The 12,176-nt window shown below is 44.7% G+C and overlaps 1 pseudogene; it reads right to left on the reverse strand.

The window, feature by feature from the left end:
- The window catches only part of LOC118789753, a 53,947-nt pseudogene that overhangs the window by 10,928 nt on the left and 30,843 nt on the right, over positions 1 to 12,176 (reverse strand).

The raw sequence follows: 12,176 nt of genomic DNA on the forward strand, positions 1-12,176 counted from the left end.
AAAGGAAGTAAAAATGATTCTGTATAGCAGTGGTAACATCTTTCTGTCCAGAGTAGAATTACCTTTGTCACTCCCTCAGTAAGCTTCCTGTCTTATTTTGAGATGTCTATGATAACGGCATTCCCAGGACAGAGAGAGGTCAAGGGCCACTCACAGTAAGGCAGAAGTGGGTGGGACCCATTCTCTCCACATCCTGCTCTAGGGGGCTGAAGTGCTGGTTCTGGGGGCAGTTTCGGTCCCATAGCACTGGGGGCTTCAGCACGTACCCACAACCACCATTAGCCTCAAACATTGCCGCATTCAGCTGTAGGGGCAGGTCTGATAGAGAAATATCAAACATGGCTACTTTCAACTGCAAATGCAAGTCTGAGGGAGAGATATCAAGCTTGGCTGCATTCAGCTGTAGGGGCAGGCCTGAGAGAGATGCTGTCCTCTAACTCCAAAACAATAAAACATGCTTTCTCTGCACATTGCTCCACAGCTGAATAAACTTTCATTCACTCCAAATCCACTGCATCTCTGATGTATGACCACCAACAATCCCTATCATTTGGGAATTCTGTATTGGCCCTGGCACATAGGAAGGAATGGGCAACATGTATAGCTAAGTTTTATGCATTTCTGAAAAAGTGAAAACATCAGCCCAGTTAAAACCCTGTTCTCCTTCCTTACAACTGCACCACAGTTGCTTCTGTCTGCTCTTAGAGATTGTGATGATGAGAGCAACTTAACAGTGACACTTTTGCCCTGCCTGTTGTGCATCCTGCTCCTGCTGATCCCTGAGAGGCAGGACAGGAGGAGGGCGGTACTCACCGTTGGTCTGCTAATTTAGCGCAGCCAGCTGGATGCCATGGAGCCAGAAGGTGAGGGGGTTGGCGTTGGTGGAATCAATGCACATGGCCGCAGGGTAGGTGCGCAGGAGCTGGTGTGCAGTGTGCTGGATCAGTTTCTGGGAGTAGCAGCGGCACAAGTGCTTGGCTGCGTTCTCATTGACAGAGGAGATGTGGTAGCACTTGGGCGTTCCAATAATGGCACTGAGGGAGGTGGTAGAGCTGACAAGGGCTGGAGCCGACTCCTCCCAACTCAAGAGCACCGTCTCTGATGCACCTGCCAGGCAGGGACACAGGTCTTACACTGCATCTCAACCAAGGCCCTCACTTGTATGTGCAGTAATTCACAAAACCTCTACGTACCACCTTACACCATTTCTCAGCAAATCAACTTATTGTGTACAGGGTAATTCACAAAACATCCATTTATCATCTGTTTCTCAGTAAAGCCACTCACTGTGTGTTCAGAAGATGCATTTAGTTTATGTGAAATGAGAACAATAACAGAAAATCATAAGCTCTAATCTCCGAGTACAAACTAAGTACACAATCCAAAGCCAAAATAACTCTAGTCAATGAGTCCGTGATACTGGTAGTTGGAGTCTATGGTCAGACAAATCTAGTCTATGAGATTAAGGCTAAACTATGTCTAAACTATAGTCTATGAGGCTATTAATGTAAAGCCAAACTTACTCTAATCTATGAAGGCCTCTGAGAGTGAATGTAATTGATGTAAGCAGACTGTGTCTCCGATATATATTTTGAGACTCTGTGGGTATTCTTCCAGTGGAATGCATGTAATAGGTGTGGTGTAACTCTAATGTAATGCATGAAACAGTGTGTGGTGTAATGCTTCTTGCAATGTATGGTGTAATGCTGGTATAGTGCTTATAACAGTGTATGATGAAATCCTGATGTAATTATTGTGAGGGTGTGTGGTGTAATGCCCATAATGTGAATGTGCAATGCTGACATGACTCTACCTTTTGCCATGGGCCATTGGCTCCCATGAGCTGCATTTACCTGGACTGTTCCCAAATATGGTCTTTCTGCCCTTTTTGTCTTTTCCTCTGCATACTTACTGCATAGAATACTCATACTGCTATCACATACTTACTGCATGGAATACTTACCCTGCTATCACAGTCCAGCATACTTACTGCAGGGAATACTTGCAGTATTGCAATACCTGTACATTCTGACTTGATTATATGTTCAGGTTATCCTTTCTGTCTCTACCCTTTTTCCATTCCTCAGTGGAGTTTTATATTGTGAAGCACAAGACATGTTTTAGAACGATGCTTTGAAAGCAGTTTTCGTCTGCCACTAGGTGGCTGCCAGCAGTGATACTGGCAACAGATAATACAACACTGTCCTATTTTCCTGCTCAGGATCAAATGGTGAGCCAAGTGGTGATGAGGGGAGGGCTCTCGATCTCGTATTTTATCGTCAGGTCAAAGAGAATTCCAAACGGAGATTTCTGTTTGCAGTACAATTCCACTACCAGGTTCGTTTAAAATAAAGATTGTAGCTAAACAACCTGTGAACTCATCTATCAATGTCAAGCTGCTTGTGCTACATAGCTAGCAATAACTGATAGCTGGGCTCCATAGTTGTATCGCATTTTTTTGTATTGTAACGTTACATTAATGTTTGCTCGCTGGCAACTCAAGGAATGTAATTGATTATGATAAAAGAAATGAAACAGCAATGACAATTGAAATGGACAAGCAAAGAGAATTGGATAAGATGAACTGTACACAGAAATTCCCCTTCAGAACATGTTCGATCTTTGCAAATGCAGTGACAGGTGGATTTATTAGGAGGTGGAACCAGAGAGTTTATGGCTGGACATCTTTGCCACTTTGAGATGTGTAAATTCAATTTAAATGTGAATGCAGTATGATAGATACAAAACATGAGGTTCACAAATAATACTCCCAAGCACAGCTAAGGTCCACAGGACACTGCTGACAAAATACATTTCACAAATCCATACTGTACTTGTGTTATTTATCATGGATGATAGAGAAAGAGAAATTTGTATCATGAATGAGTCTAACAAAAACTGAGACACTCATCTTCTCTTGCATATTACATATACAAGCACACAATCTACTTCACTCTACCTATGCAAACATACAATGTAGTGGACACTGCACATGCAAACATTACTACTGCACTCTGCCCATGCAAACACTACTACTGCACTCTGCACATGCAAACACTACTTCTGCAATCTGCACATGCAAACACTACTGCACTCTGTACATGCAAACACTACTACTGCACATGCAAGCACTACTACTGCACTCTGCACATGCAAACACACAATCTACTGCATGCTGCACATGGAACCCCATAATCTATTGCACACTTCACATGTGAAATCAATAATGATCAAATTAGGAAGGCTGTACAGACCTTTGAACTTGACAGCTTGGCAATATATTATCAGATCAGAGAGTCCCTGTGCTATTTGTTGGCTCTCCTTCTTGTTCTGAGGGAGATAAAACTCTTCCCCCAGCGCCTTATCAAATATCTATGTGGATGTAAGAAAGGAGAGGACAACAGTATCAAAAGCATTTACCCACAATCTGTTCAACGTGAATACTGTTGTGAAATGGTACATTTGCCCAATTCACACGATGATAAACCAGATGTCTGGAAATTGACCAGTAATGTAGTGTAGACATGATATATTATAAAGACCTATATATTAGCGGGGGATATGTTCAGTATTCCCTGAATTAAACATATGCAGCATACTTACTGCCAGAGAGCAGGGCAAATATTTGGTGGGGGGTAATGCCCAGAGTGCAGGGGGAATATCAAGCAGGTGGCTTATTCTTACAATTTTAAAGTTAAGATAGTTAAATGTTTAACTATCATTTTTATGGAAGCTGATCAGGATTGATTTGTTTTTTTTTTTTTTTTGATGAGCTGCTGCAATTAAGTAGGTCAAAGGTCAAACAATTTACAAACAAACAGCGGTAGTGGAGTGGTGGTGGAGTGTTTGTACTGTAGTCCCTTTTGTGTCTTTTCACCCGTAACATTATATTACCAAACTACACTTTGTCGGGGTGAAGCAAACTCGATGATGCTGCATTTACATGAGCTACAACATCAAGGTTCCTTCAAATATGGTGCCATTGCCAATTCCATATAAACCAGCTGTTTATTTAACTGATAAACATGACTGTGCTGATAACGGCACTACAAATGAAGTCATGCAAAGCACTCTGTGCATAGGCTGGCCTATGAGCAGCAGGCAGTGTGAGTGAGAGGCAGCAGGTGGTGGGAGTAGCAGCAAGCAATAGGAAATGGGAGTGCCCAGCAGCAAGCAGTAGGAGTGGTCAGCAGTGGGCAATGGGCAATGGGAATGGCCAGCGGCCAGCAGCCAGCAGCCAGCAGCCAGCAGCCAGCAGCAGGTAATGGGAGCAGCCTGCAGCAGGTAATGGGAACAATCAGCAGCAGGTAATGGGAGCAGCCTGCAGCAGGTAATGGGAACAACCAGCAGCAGGTAGTGGGAGCAGCCAGCAGCAGGCAGTCGAAGTGGCCATCACAGGAGTAGATTTACCTTCCTGGCCGTAAGGAGAGGGGGAGGCATCAGGTGAAAGGAACGGTCCGACACGTAGGGACAGCATGAGCACAGACACACGGTGCTAAACCATGTGAAATTATGACCTCAGGCTTGACTAGTGCATGCCAATACTTAAAAGAGCTGAATCTTGTTAAGCACACAGGCTGTGTTCTGCATCTTTGATGCACTCATGATAAGTAAAGTTATCCAATATGGAGAGCAGGCTCATATGGGTATAGCTTTGCCTTCTGTTTGAGTATGTCCACAGGGGTCTGGTGTGCTTACAGCTTCTTGTTCTTAAGGAGGATCTTTCCTCTCAATTGCAGTGGGGAAGAGAGCCATGGGTCATCACAGAAATCACTCTCAAACAGGAACCTTGTCACCAGCTTGTCCCCGAAAACTGTCTTTAAAGATGAAAGGGAAAAACATGTCTGTCAAAATCTGGACATCGGTGTAAATAGATTTAAGACCAATATCAAGACGTTGCTAATGACAATAACATTACTTGGCAATGATCAAATCCATTGTCCTTCAATTTTGATGCATAAAGATCTTGACAATCTTGAAATCTGTGCCGGAGGAAGTACCTTAAAAATTTCTACCATTTTGCATTGCTGGAGCAAGGAGCAGTGATTTTCAATGGAAATAATAATAGGCATGTCCGATGTCACGAAAGCAGCACGGTTCACCGCCAGCACCACCTCCTGAGACAAGGGGCAGGGAGATAAATGTTGGAATATTAAAGCATTACGCACCAGCCCAAGTGGACTGAGAGTAAGGCACTGGCAGTAGATGACAGTGTGCGATGGAATGAGGTCCCGTCTCCAGCAGAGAAAGTCACCTTGAAGGAGATCCTGGTGGTGAGGGTGTGGCCATGGTAAATAACGGGCATGCTGTCCTGTCCATCCCTACAGCTCCACACTCCTACAGCCCTGAAGCAGCACCTGTCAAGACAAGCACACTCTGAATCTCAGCCCAGAGTCAACCTCACTCTGAACCTCAAACCAAAGCCAAGTGCACTGTGAATCTCAACCCAGAGCCAGCTGCACTCTGAATTTCAACTCGCAGCCAACTGTACTCTTGAACCTCAACCCAGAGCCGACTGCCCTCTGAATCTCATCCCAGAGCTAATCTCACCCTAAACCTCAACCCGGAGCCAACTGCACTCTGAATCTCATCCCTGAGCCGATTGCAACCTAAAACCAAACCCAGCGCGAACCACACCCTAAAACTCAACCAAGAGCCAACTGTTCTCTAAATCTCAGCTGAGAGCCAACCCCATCCCAAAACTCAACCTGGTGCCAACCTACCCCAATCCTCAACCCAGGGCTGAAAATTTGATCTCACCTGAGTGTAGAGCTCCACAGATGACTCCCCCTTCAGCTTATGGCCTGTCAGGTAGGTGTTGTGTGATGACTGAGTGTAGTAGTTAGACAGTGGATACTGGAGAGTGTCCAGGTCCACCTGGGACTGCTCTATTTTAGATGCAAAGTTGTCCTTGTCCATCAGAAACCTGGAGAGGAGGAAGTGTCAAGCCAGTAGGATTTGCTGTTAATAATGCTTGACACTGCCCTCCATTCAGAGGTATAGCCTGATTCAGCAAGGGGAAATCAGTTTTTCAAGGGTTAAAGGAGCTAATAAATAAATAATAAATTAATATTTTGATAGCTGGAGCCTTTAATCTTACTTACATGTGATCAATGACTAACTCTATACCATCATGTACAGTACTGCGATATGATATGATTTAATGCAATACTGTGGGAATGCATATATTGTATAGTCTGCATTAGTTATTAACATTAGTTCATAATGTTATGTGTTGGAGATCTCATACTCAGCTGTACAGTGACATTTCCCTATGCTGTTTAATGCAAGTATTGCACAGAATGTATTCCTTATATATATATGTGTTATTAATGATAGTGAGGGGCATTACATATCTCATACTCACCTGGCAAAACCCTCAAATGACATCCACCCCATCCGTCACATGCTCACACAAGGCTTAGATTTCTGAAACACACACAACAAATAAAAACAAATGTTACACATAAACACACACACACACACACACACACACACACATACTGTAAATATCGATACAACAGCCTTATTGGACATATGCGTTACATCTCTACTCTCACTTTTCTGCTCACCTGGATGATTCTGAGGGTGTGGTCATAGGCATGGTGCTCTCTCTGGCAGTTCACCAAGAAGTTATTGAGCTGCTGGATGGCCATGCCCAGGACCCCCAGAGAGGAGCTCTCCATATCTGTGCTGTTGGTCACAATGCTGGCCGCTGCAATGGCATCTGAGATCTGCTTTTGGCTGTCCGACATCTGCTGCTGGGTATGGATGGAGAGACCCAGGTCTGAGCCGTTGCGTGTCAAAAGGTCTGCGAATGAAACCATGCTGCTGCCTGAGCCAACATTTTCCAATGCCACAGCCAACAAGCAGTGATATCACTGTGCCTACTGCTCAGGTGAGCTCTAACATCACCTTAACCTGAGGTGTATGTAAGGGATTGCTAGCTTGGCACGTTGAGGTAGAAGTAGTTTCTGAACATAAGACTGAGGGAGGCAGGACCGCACCTATCTTAGGCTGATGGAGACTTTGTTTCTGAGTATAAGAGAGACTGAGGGAGGCAGGAACACACCAAGCTCTGGTTGCAGTTCAGTGCTTTTGTCATCGATCCTGAGGCTGGTGAAGAGCGGGACTGACTCCTGGGACCACTGACTGCAGGGCACAGCAAAGGCGCTGAAAATGTCCTTTAGGTCCTCCTTAGATCCAAGACAAAACAACAGGCACTTTTAAATTCAATGACAAATTCACACATTTTTAAACTTAAAGGTTCTACTTGCTGATCAGTGTGTCTTCCTGCAATGTAAATATTTGTAAAAGAATTTTCAGTGCACAAAGGAATTATCATAACACAATGTCAAATCTGGATGAAAGTTAGGCAACGCAGCAAAGGCAAACAGTCAAGTTCTTTCACCTGTTTTATATTACAGTTAAAACATGCCAAATGAGGGTAAGTTTAGTTTAGTTTAGTTTAGTTTGGGTAAGTCGATTTTTCTGACCCTCTTACAGTTTTAAAAAAAAAACCTTAGTGTTGAACCCTGTCATGTATTATTTCTGATGAAACAACATCATCACTGCTCTAAATTTTTGTACATAAACAACCATGAGAAAAGATGAATTATCAAGGTTATTGCATCCTGCACATGTCTAATTACCTAATTAAGCTGAGAATCAGTCCTTTAAAAAATTGCACAGGTACTCTTCAACAGGTGCTTTGCTGGTCTTTTCACTAATCAACAGCTTTTGCTCTCAAGTGGTAAAATGTTGCTATTGTTGCTTGCTTACAAGGGAGCCACATTAGTGTGTGAGTGAGTGAATGAGTGGAATGGATTAGTGAGTGAGTGACAGAGTGGAATGAATTAGTGAGTGAGTGAGTGACTGAGTGAGTGATTGAGAACGTATCATGGGATTGTATTTGTTGTGCTTCAATGCTCCTGTGTGAGTGTATAGCATGTGGTGGGGTCAGCTGAATGTATGATTGGTTATGCTGCAGCGAAGGCGAAGAAGGGGAAAATGCACTTTTCAAACACAGTAAAAAACATGCTTTCCGAAAGCAAATCAAAGTAGCAAAACCACAGCAGACAGTAGACATAGAAATATTCAGCAAATTACCTGAATGATTTGAAAAGCTCAGTGAACTGAGTAAAGGTCAGGGTGCTGTCAGAAGTCATGAGGTTCTGAAAGCTGGTGAGGTTGCCCTTATCCCGACTCTGCCAGTCACAGCTGCTGGCAAAAGGGACCAAACCAGATCACAAAACACTGATGTCAGTTGTCTCTAACACACAGAGAGGAGCTGATTTCACGGTTTCTAGTGCACAGAGGAGCTGATGTCACTAACACACAGAGAGGAACCGGTGTCACTGGCATTACACTGCCCACTGCATTACAGTGCAATGCTATAATTGAACCATACCAAGTGTTTATGAGAAAAGCATTAATACAGCGACAGTAGCAGATTGTAGCTGTGCTCCTCTCTCTGTCTGAGAATTTATGCTCCAGAGTCCAGAGTACTCTGGTGTGATAACTTACCCAAGTGTGTATATATGTTACATGTGGGAGTATTAAGGCATGGTAACTTACTCAGCATGGCTCTTGGTAGTGGAGGTGAGGATGGGGGCAGAGCATGTTTGGGCAGGGCCAGGGGGACTCATACTAGAGATGTTGGGAGGTGGCGCTTTGCTGACAGACAGGGTGAAGAACCCAGGGAAGCCAAAGGAACCGCTGTCACCTATGGAGAAGCATCAGTGTGTGATTGACAGGATAACCGCACACAGATAGCTGCATATAGATAATTTTGTGTGTGTGTGCGTGTGTGTGTGTGTCAGGATAGCAAAGATGTTGTCGAGTACTAGCTGGTTTAATAGGTTTGTTCCAAAAGATCTGGAAAGGGTCCAGAACTGTCTGAAAGATGACTCAGGAGGTTTGACAGTCAAAGAGGTCATAGGAGCCCTTTGTTTACTGCACCCTCCCAGGACCCATTCTTCAAGGAGTGGTCTGACATGGCACAGTCCAACAAAAGGGCATATGCTTCTGTCAACAACCTAAACTACATGGACAGAAGTATTCAGACGCCTGACCATTACACCAACAGGGACTGTAATGACATTGTATTCAAATATATATACTTTAATATGGAGCTGGTCCCCCTTTTGCAGCTATAACAGCTTCCACTCTTCTTGGAAGGCTTTCCACAAGATTTTGGTGTGTTTCTTGTCGAATTTGTGCCCATTCATTCTGTAGAGCATTTATGAGGTCAGGCACTGATGTTGGACGAGAAGGCCTGACTTGCAATCTCCGTTCCAGTTCATCCCAAAGGTGCTTGATGGGGTTGAGGTCAGGGCTCTGTGCGGGCCAGTCAAGTTCTTCCACACTGAACTCAACAAACCATGTCTTTATAGTCCTTGCTCTGTGCACTGGGGCACAGTCGTGTTGGAATAGAAAAGGGCCTTCCCCAAACTGTTGCCACAAAGTTGGAAGCATAACATTGTCCAAAATGTCTTGGTATGCTGAAGCATTAAGATTGCCCTTCACTGGAGATAAGGGGCCTAGCCCAAACCTTGAAAAACAGGTGTGGCCAAATACTTTTGTCCATATAGTGCATCTGGTTTTCTGAAAACCAGGCCTTTCAGGTAGCAATCATTTGTTTACATCTGCTGGCTTGTTAAGGCTTATTAACACCCGGACCTACGATGTCTTACTCCTGCTCCTGAAGGGTCCAATCCATGCCTGCCGCTCCTCGTCTTCCGGAAAACCATTTCATCATCGGTGGCCTCCCCACTGTCACCCTGCATCAGCCATGCAGAACAGCCACAGTGACATCTGGATTCTCAGAGTGAGAGCCAGTCACCATGGGACTAGTACACAAGAGCCAATCACCATGAGAACGGTGCACCAGAAGCAATCACTATGAAAACAGCGCACGAGAACCAATCATTATAGGACTAGCGCATGAGAGCCTATCACCATGACACACACAAGTGACTCACTCTCATCATCATCTTCCTCCTCTTCTTGGTAGTGCCAGAGGACTGTTTTTCTGCATGCTGGCTTTCTCCGTGGTCTGGGTAGCTATGTTCCAGTGCCTGCCCCCAAAGAACACTATGGCCTGAGCCAGGGTGGGCCCCTCGTACCTGCCGTCCTCCTGCAGATGACACCACACTCATGTGTAAATCTGTGAGGAGACTCTTGATTTTGGCTGACATATTGTTTTCTCAACCACTGCAGCCTCTGGTCAGGAAAGCTCTTCATCTTCCTGACAGCACTCAGCAGCTCCTGCAGCCCGTCGTACAGCATGTGGGAGGTGTGTTTGGGGGCCACCAGGTGTAAGAGCTTGTTATCAGTGGTGTGGAACCCCAAAAGCAGTGTGATCAAGCTTTCCTCCGGGTTCATACTGCACAACTTGTTCTGCAGGCAGACCAAGCGGATGTCCACTCTGGGATGGCCCATCAACACCGCCTTTGCAATAGACAGGTCCAGGAAGCCGTCTGTCAAGCCATGTAGCACTGCCTGGCCAACGGCTTGGGGTCTGCAGTGGGGGAGCTCAGCGAAGTCCTTTACCTTGCTGCAAGAGGAGCTGCTGCTTGGGAGTCTGGTCCAGGTCAGGAAGCAGTTGTCGGGCTGCAGTCTCAGGAGGCAACGGGCTGATAGACGCGAGTCCTGATCGTAGTGGATGACAGTGTTCCCTTGCAGGAGGAACTGGTGGACGTGGGGGCGGATGGAGAGCATGTACCAGGGGATGAGCTCTGTGACATGGGCAAAGGCCTTCTGCATCTCCTCCACCCCCTGGAATTCCGCCTCTTCGGCAGCTCTGCCACATCCTCCTCTGAGTCTCCACAGCGAACCTGATGACACACAGCTAAAGGTACTACTACAGGTAAGCACAGCCTTAAAGCAACAGACTCTGCCCAATCACACACAGGTAAAGGCAACTGTGAATGGGTTTTGGTGCCTTAACCCCTGAGGGAGATATTTAGCTAACTGAAATGGGGAATGATGAGGTGGCCAGACTGAGACTCAGAATACTGAGAGCTCCTTACTGAAATACATGGCATGGGATCTTTACAGTGGGTTACCATACTGTAACTCTATAGCCAAATTATTCTAAAACTGCTCTAACCCATCCACCAACACCGCCACTAGGAGCAAAACGCCCCCAAGAGGTCTCCTAAATTAGCACCCCCCCACTTAACATCAGCCACTAGGAGAGGCTACAGGGTGATACTGGTGTTTCCGTTTCCTTACTAAATGCCACTGTGGAGTCAAGCACAGTACTTTACCTTTATCAAGCACTGAAATTAAACATTCTTTCAACAACATCAGCGATATGAAGGGAAATATCTAATAAACCAGTGGAATGCCTGCTTACCAGAAAGAACTTCTAATTCTATGATTTCAGCTCACTTACACTTACAAAAATGTAGCCAAATTTCCATAGCACTTAAAGCATGTTTCACTGCACTGAAAAACTGTAGCATACCTTTGGGAGACAAACTGACCCCACAGCTCTACCTTTTAAGGAAAGAAAGTGCTTGTCCTGAGGCCTGCTTCCAGTACGTGAGCATTACCAAGAATGCAGTGTGCTTAGACTGCTGTCTATGCCATTGTTCTCAAGGGCATACCAAGAGCATGCCATGACCATCATTATGACTCATTAACCAGTATGTAGCTACTGTAGCACTCTGCCACTATGTCTCTCATCAACCAATGTGGAGCTACTGTAGTTCTCTGTGCCATTGTAACACCCATTAAGTAGTATGGAGCCATTGTAACACTCTGCCATTAATGAGTCTCACTGACCAACTTGGAGCCACTGTAACACTCCTACTAGGGGCTGTGCGATATGACGATATATATGGTGTGACGATAGAAAAAGACGCCTATCGTTTCATATTATGCTCTAATATCGTTTATTTTGTTGTTTCGCAAATCACACACTTTACGGCAATATTTTTCGTCATTTGGATGACATGCTTTGCATTCTTCCACATGGCATGGATGCAGGCAGGAAATTTGCATGAAGGCAACACAAACAAAACATGGAGGAGAGTGAATGTGACAGAACTATACTAACCTTTTCATATTTTAAACATTAATTATTTTATATTATAATTATATTTTATATTTGTTACATGCTTAACCCTTTCACACGTATCTTAGTTTTTATGCTATGAAGTATGTTA

This window comes from Megalops cyprinoides, chromosome 15 (genome assembly GCF_013368585.1).
Source record: "Megalops cyprinoides isolate fMegCyp1 chromosome 15, fMegCyp1.pri, whole genome shotgun sequence".
NCBI classification, from domain to species: domain Eukaryota; kingdom Metazoa; phylum Chordata; class Actinopteri; order Elopiformes; family Megalopidae; genus Megalops; species Megalops cyprinoides.